The sequence below is a fragment of the Giraffa tippelskirchi genome, chromosome 4 (genome assembly GCF_054371585.1).
Source record: "Giraffa tippelskirchi isolate mGirTip1 chromosome 4, T2T-mGirTip1v1.2.pri, whole genome shotgun sequence".
NCBI lineage: Eukaryota > Metazoa > Chordata > Mammalia > Artiodactyla > Giraffidae > Giraffa > Giraffa tippelskirchi.
In genome coordinates, this window is record NC_137278.1 from 132,716,902 (window position 1) to 132,724,898 (window position 7,997).

Below are 7,997 nucleotides of genomic sequence, written 5' to 3' on the forward strand. Positions count from 1 at the left end.
TGAATGGCTGGCTGTATTTTCTTCCTGGTGGGAGAGGGAGGAAATAGGATGAGTAGGTAGACCTGGCCATGGGTCATAGACACCTTCATCTCTACTAAAGAGAAGACGGACTGAACTTATAACAACTCGAAGATGGAGATTACTTTCTGTATTAATTCAATTCAACAGAGTTTTATTGATCACCTAGCATAATTCAAAGAACTATGGAGGGGACCTAAAGTTGACTAAAAGCATCTCTTACCTCAACTAGTATAATACGAACATTAATAAATAATTATCACACAAGATTCAATGGACATGGACTTGGGCAAACACTGGGAGATGGTGAGGAACAGGGAGGCCTGGTGGGCTGCAGTCCATGGGGTCACAAAGAGTCAGACATGACTTAGTGACTGAACAGCAACAACAACAACAACATAATACAAGATATAGTGTCATAAGTGTGTCAGTATCTTCTAATTCCCCCCTCTTACCTCTATACCCACTAGGGCTTTTGGCATTCAGACCATTTTGTCTTGTCTCAGAGACTAGCAGCTCCCAAATGAAGCTACCATAATCTGTTTAGGGATATATAGGCCCTGGCAAACAGTGAACAGGACATTCCTCTCTTATACTTATGAAAACAAACTCTCAGGAAATAACTTGGTATTCATCATATGATTTTAGTCTGAATTTGAACACAATGTGACACATCTCCCAGGGTTGCTTCATACTATTCCTTCCCTAATTATGGGACAAAATGCTTTTCCCCAAGTCTGCAAGGTTTTAAGAATAATCCCTGTTCACAGCTGTATGTGGGAGGGCAGGATTGAATGACAATTCCTCCCACCAAACTCACACATCTCCTTATTATTTGCTTCAGTTACAGTCTCAGGAAGGCATCAGGTCAGTTCTAGTTCAGTTGCTCAGTTGTGCCCAACTCTGCGACTCCATGAACCACAGCATGCCAGGCCTCCCTGCCCATCACCAACTCCTGGAGTTCAGCCAAACTCATGTCCATTGAGTCAGTGATGCCATCCAACCATCTCATCCTCTGTTGTCCCCTTCTCCTCCTGCCCTCAATCTTTCCCAGCATCAGGGTCATTTCAAATGAGTCAGCTCTTCACATGAGGTGGCCAAAGTATTGGAGTTTCAGCTTCAACATCAGTCCTTCCAATGAACACCCAGGACTGATCTCCTTTAGGATGGACTGGTTGGATCTCCTTGCAGTCCAAGGGACTCTCAAGAGTCTTCTCCAACACCACAGTTCAAAAGCATCAATTCTTTGGTGCTCAGCTTTCTTTATAGTCCAACTCTCACATCCATACATGACCACTGGAAAAACCATAGCCTTGACTAGATAGACCTTTGTTGGCAAAGTAATGTCTCTGCTTTTTAATATGCTGTCTAGGCTGGTCATAACTTTCCTTCCAAGGAGCAAGTGTCTTTTAATTTCATGGCTGCAATCACAATCAGCAGTGATTTTGGAGCCCAAAAAAATAAAGTCAGCCACTGTTTCCACTGTTTCCCCATCTATTTCCCATGAAGTGATGGGACCAGATGCCATGATCTTAGTTTTCTAAATGTTGAGTTTTAAGCCAACTTTTTCACTCTCCTCTTTCACTTTCATCAAGAGGCTCTTCAGTTCTTCTTCACTTTCTGCCATAAGGGTGGTGTCATCTGCATATCTGAGATTATTGATATTTCTCTGGCAATCTTGATTTCAGCTTGTGTTTCTTCCAGCCCAGCGTTTCTCATGATGTACTCTGCATATAAGTTAAATAAGCAGGGTGACAGTATACAGCATTGACATCCTCCTTTTCCTATTTGGAACCAGTCTGTTGTTCCATGTCCAGTTCTAACTGTTGCTTCCTGACCTGCATACAGGTTTCTCAAGAGGTAGGTCAGGTGGTCTGGTATTCCCATCTCTTTCAGAATTTTCCACAGTTTATTGTGATCCACACAGTCAAAGGCTTTGGCATAGTCAATAAAGCAGAAATAGATGTTTTTCTGAAACTCTCTTGCTTTTTCGATGATCCAGTGTATGTTGGCAATTTGATCTCTGGTTCTTCTGCCTTTTCTAAAACCAGCTTGAACATCTGGAAGTTCATGGTTCACATATTGCTGAAGCCTGGCTTGGAGAATTTTGAGCATTACTTTACTAGCATGTGAGATGAGTGCAATTGTGTGGTAGTTTGAGCATTCTTTGGCATTGCCTTTCTTTGGGATTGGAATGAAAACTGCCCTTTTCCAGTCCTGTGGCCACTGCTGAGTTTTCCAGATTTGCTGGCATATTGAGTGCAGCACTTTCACAGCATCATCTTTTAGTATTTGAAATAGTTCAACTGGAATTCCATCACCTCCACTAGCTTTGTTCATAGTGATGCTTCCTAAGGCACACTTGATTTCATATTCCAGGATGTCTGGCTCTAGGTGAGTGATTACACCATCGTGATTATCTGGGGTGTGAAGAGCTTTTTTGTACAGTTCTTCTGTGTATTCTTGCCACCTCTTCTTAATATCTTCTGCTTCTGTTAGGCCCTACCATTTCTGTCCTTTACTGAGCCCATCTTTGCATGAAATGTTCCCTTGGTATCTCTAATTTTCTTGAAGAGATCTCTAGTCTTTCCCATTCTATTGTTTTCCTCTATTTCTTTGCACTGATCACTGAGGAAGGCTTTCTTATCTCTCCTTGCTATTCTTTGGAACTCTGCATTCAGATGCTTATATCTTTCCTTTTCTCCTTTGCTTTTCACTTCTCTTCTTTTCACAGCTATTTGTAAGGCCTCCTCAGACAGCCATTTTGCCGTTTTGCATTTCTTTTTCTCGGAGATGGTCTTGATCCCTGTCTCCTGTACGATGTCACGAACCTCCATCCATAGTTCATCAGGCACTCTATCAGATCTAGTCCCTTAAATCTATTTGTCACTTCCACTGTATAATCATAAGGGCTTTGATTTAGGTCAATCTGAATGGTCTAGTGGTTTTCCCCACTTTCTTCAATTTAAGTCTGAATTTGGCAATAAGGAGTTCATGATCTGAGCCACAGTCAGCTCCTGGTCTTGTTTTTGCTGACTGTATAGAGCTTCTCTATCTTTGGCTGCAAAGAATATAATCAATTTGATTTCAGTGTTGGCCATCTGGTGATGTCTATGTGTAGAGTCTTCTCTTGTGTTGTTGGAAGAGAGTGTTTGCTATGACCAGTGCATTCTCTTGGCAAATCTCTATTATCCTTTGCCATGCTTCATTCTGTACTCCAAGGCCAAATTTTCCTGTTATGCCAGGTGTTTCTTGACTTCCTACTTTTGCATTACAGACCCCTATAATGAAAAGGACATCTTTTTTGAATGTTAGTTCTGAAAGGTCTTGTAGGTCTTCATAGAACACTCAACCCCAGCTTCTTCAGCGTTACTGATCGGGGCATAGACTTAGATTACCGTGATATTGAATGGTTTTCCTTGGAAATGAACAGAGATCATTCTGTCGTTTTGAGATTGCATCCAAGTACTGCATTTTGGACTCTCTTGTTGACTATGACGGCTACTCCATTTCTTCTAAGGGATTCCTGCCCACGGTAGTAGATATAATGGTCATCTGAGTTAAATTTGTCTGGAAAAGGCAAAGGACCAGCTTCATCAGATGGGAAGACCAGAAATTTAACTAAAGTTGGGACTGTTTCATTTAGTTCCATAGCCCTGACCTTCATCCTATAGAGAAATATTTTCATCTTGGAAATTTCACCTGTGAGTGTACTTTATATGAGGCCATGATTTTCAGAGGGCTTTGCCAAAGGAAATTGCCAATTGCAGAGAGGATCTTAGCCTAGGATCAAAGGATTGAGAACAGATAGAAACCAAGGAGCCTGCATGGAAGTGGTCTTGGTTGCTGCAGGCTTGTCAGCCTTTGAGTAGAGCAACTGCTGTTGTTCTCTTTCTGAGAACTCTCTTTGGAGCTGAATGGGAGATGGCATTTGGGTGGCAGCTGAGCATTTGTTCTGCATTCTCCAACTACTTCTTCTTCCCTGAGGCGTGGAACAAATCTTTTTTTTTTTTTTTCCAAAGTTTATACTTTTTATTTTGTATTGGGATATAGCAATGTTGTGGTAGTTTCAGGTGAACAGTGAAGGGACTCAGCTCTACATATAGATGCATCATTCTCCCCCAAACCCTGCTCCCATCCAGGCTGGCATATAACATTGAGTACAGTTCCATGTGCTATATAATAACTCCTTGTTGGTTATCCATTTTGAATACAGCAGTGTGTACATGACCTCCCCAAACTCCCTAACTATCCCTTCCCCCTGGGCAACCATAAGTTTGTTTTCTAAGTCCGTGAATCTCTTTCTGATTTGTATCATTTCTTTTTAGATTCCACATATAAGGGATGTCATATGATATTTCTCTTTCTCTGTCTGACTTACTTCACTCAGTATGACACTCTCTAGGTCCATCCATGTTGTTGCAAACAGCATTATTTCATTCTATTTAATGCCTGAGTAATATTCAATTGTACATATGTACCACATCTTCTTTATCCATTCCTCTGACGGGGGACACCTATGTTGGCTCCATGTCCTGGCCATTGCAAACAGTGCTGCAGTAAACACCGGAGTGCATGCATCTTTTTGGATGATGTTTTTCTCATGGTATATGCCCAGGAGTGGGATTGCAGGGTCATACGGTAGCTCTATTTTTAGTTTTTTAAGGAACCTCCAACTGTGTTCCCTAGTGGCTGTACCGATTTATATTCCTACCAAAAATGTAGGAGGTTTCCCTTTTCTCTCCACCATCCCCAGCATTTGTTGTTTGTGGATTTTTTGGTGATAGACATTCCGACCAGTGGGAGGTGATATGTCATTGTAGTTTTAATTTGCATTTCTCTCCTAACTAGCAACATTGAACATCTTTTCATGTACCCATTGGCCATCTGTATGTCCTCTTTGGAGAAATGTCAATACAGGTCTTCTGCCCATTTGTTGAGTGAGCTATTTGTTTGATGCTGCTAAGCATCATAAGCTATTTGTACATTTTAGAAACTCGTCCCTTATTAGTCACATCATTTGCAAATATTTTCTCCCAATCTGTAGGTTGTCTTTTTGCTTTGTTTATTGTTTTCTTTGCTGTGAAAAACCTTTTTAGTTTAAGTAGGTCCCATTTGTGTATTTTTGTTTTTCTTTCCGTTATTCAAGGAGATGGATCAAAAAAGATGTTGTTGTGATTTATGTCAGAGAGTGTTCTGCCTGTGTTTTCCTCTAAGAGTTTAATTGTGTCTGGTCTCATCTTAGCTCTTTAATCCAGTTTGAGCTTATTTTGTGTATGGAGTTAAAGAATAATTTAATTTCATTTTTTTTTTTTTACATGTGGCTGTCCAGTTTCCCCGGCACCATTTGTTGAAGAGATTATCTTTCCAACATTGTGTAGTCTTGCCTCCTTTGTCATAGATTAATTGGCCATAGGTACATGGGCTTACAGAGAAGGCAATGGCAACCCACTCCAGTGTTCTTGCCTGGAGAATCCCAGGGACAGGGGAGCCTTGTGGGCTGCTGTCTATGGGGTTGCACAGAGTTGGACATGACCGAAGCAACTTAGTAGCAGCAGCAGCAGCAGCAGCATGGGCTTATTTCTGAGTTTTCTATCTTGTGGAACAGATCTTGAAGCAGTCAGAGATCTGAAGTGGTCTGGGCTCAGGTGGGTGGTACTTTTTATGCTCAGCTTTTTTTTTTTTTTAATACTCAGAGCAGAGAGGCCAGACTGCACACAATTCAGTGAGCTCTGTGAGGACGACCCAGATTGGAGTCCCAAAATATAGAATTTTTTCTCTCTTTCTATCCTGATCTCTCCTCCATGCTACTTTTCTCTTACATCTATATCATGAAGGCAGGGATTTTACTAGACAAAATTAAATGATTTTTTTTCATATGTTCCTTCTCTCACTCCCTCCAATCTCATTCATTCTTTTTTATTTTACACACTAATTGAGAGTCAACTAAGTGATAGGACCTACTAGACACTTGGGATACAGAATCTGTTAGACTGGGTTTTGCTCTCAAGACTTACATTTTATTTAAAAATTTTATTTATTTATTTAGGTGAATGTGTTTATTTTAAACTTCAACTTCGGTGTATATTAACTTTCTGAATATTAGTTCCTTGTTTAAAATGGATGTCATGAGCCAGAACTCTGTAAGACCTTTTAAGTCCTGTGTTTCTGTGTGACTGCTAAATATCACAGCTCTGTCTTCTATTTTCCAAGACTTACACTTTAAATGTGGATAGTTCCTCCCATTTCCTAGGATCATGTAAGAGACAGGACTTCTCAGACAGATCCACCATTCATTCCATCACTCACTCCATAATCAACAAATAGTTACTGAGGATTTCCTATTTGCTATGTTCTACTTTAGGTGTTGCTAGTTAAGGACAAAGACAGGAGGAGATATACTGATTTTCATTTCTTTCCAAGTTACTCTGGACCTCTAGATTTTGTCAGGCAGTATTTGATATAGGAACAGAGGAGGAGCTGGGTCTCAGTATTGAGATGGGACTCTTCCAGAATGAAGTGGTAAATTTGCTAGTGGTCAGATTTCCACTTTGTGCATAGACAAAAGTAAAAGATTGAGGGAGAGGCAAAAGGGGACAGGTCAAAAGGGCAAGAAATGAGAAGGAAAAGCAATAGTTGTGGAAATGGCTGGTAGAGTTGTGAAGATATTCTTTATTTCCCCACCCACCCCCCAGATTATTGGAGAGGCAATTGACATACATTATTGTACAAATCTGTATAAGTGCAAGGTGTAGAGCAGGATGGTTGGATATACATATATAAATGAGTATTGCAATAGGTTCAGTTAATATTCTTCATCTCAAAACTCCTAATTGAGAAAATCCTGAAAGTGCCTTCTGATGGAGAAAATTGTCACACATTGAGGTATGGAGAAGTCATTTTGGCTCTTACATGGTTTAACCTGAATTTTGTGTGAACCTGAACAGCTTGTCAAACATGAACAGCATGTCTGCTTCAATCATTAAGGTAAGGGATGTCTGTTTTGAAGACAGGGATAAAGAAACTCCATTCCCATGACATCCATATTAACATTCCCTGAAAGATTGTGTTCCATTCCTAGACACTAGGGTCCTGCTGTTAAAAAGAGTCCAAGCTTGCTCTGCTCGCTGCACAATAATAGGCCAATGAATCTGAGAGACAAGGTGTTAAGGCAAGAAATACAACTTCATTCAGAAAGCTGGCTGACCAAGAGGATGTCTTGGTAGAATAATGTCTCAAAATAACCATCTTGTTGGGGTCTGGATGCCAAGTTCTTTTATGTATCAGAGATGGGGGGAGGTGAGGAAACAAATTAAAAAGGCCTTTTAACCTTGTAAGTACCTCCTACATTGCCAAGCCTCAGGCAGGGACGTATATTAATTTCTTCCTTCCTGTCATCTAAGGTGGACAGGGTTTTGAACAAAGGCACTTTAGCTTAACGTCAGGTTGAGGGGCAGGATTTTCTGAGGCCGGCCATTATGTGTGATTATAATAACAAAAGTGGCCAAAGAAACAGAGATAGAATGGAAGAATCAAAACTGACTCTTCCTTGTTACACTGCTGTCTTGCTCTCTATATACTTAACTATATACTTAACTTATATACTTAACTGTATACTTTTGGAAACTGGATGGAATATACCCCTGTCACGTTTGATGTATGTTCTGTGTTCTGATAATGTAAATGACTGTGGAAAAAATAATGGTTCAATGGAGCAGTTTCTCAGAGTTATCTGAGAGGCTGTCTCCTGGGCTATAGTTCTCAATGTGACTCAAATATAGCTCTTTTCTATTTCTAAAAAAATCAATTATCTTATAAAAATAAGTATAAAAAAATAAAGAGTAAAAAAAGGGAAAACTTTCTCCTAGTGATGTAAACCCCTAGTATTTACTCTCTTAACATATTTCCTATATATCATACAATGGTGTTAACTAGAGTCATTATATTGTGTGTCACACCCCTAGTACTTATGTTACACT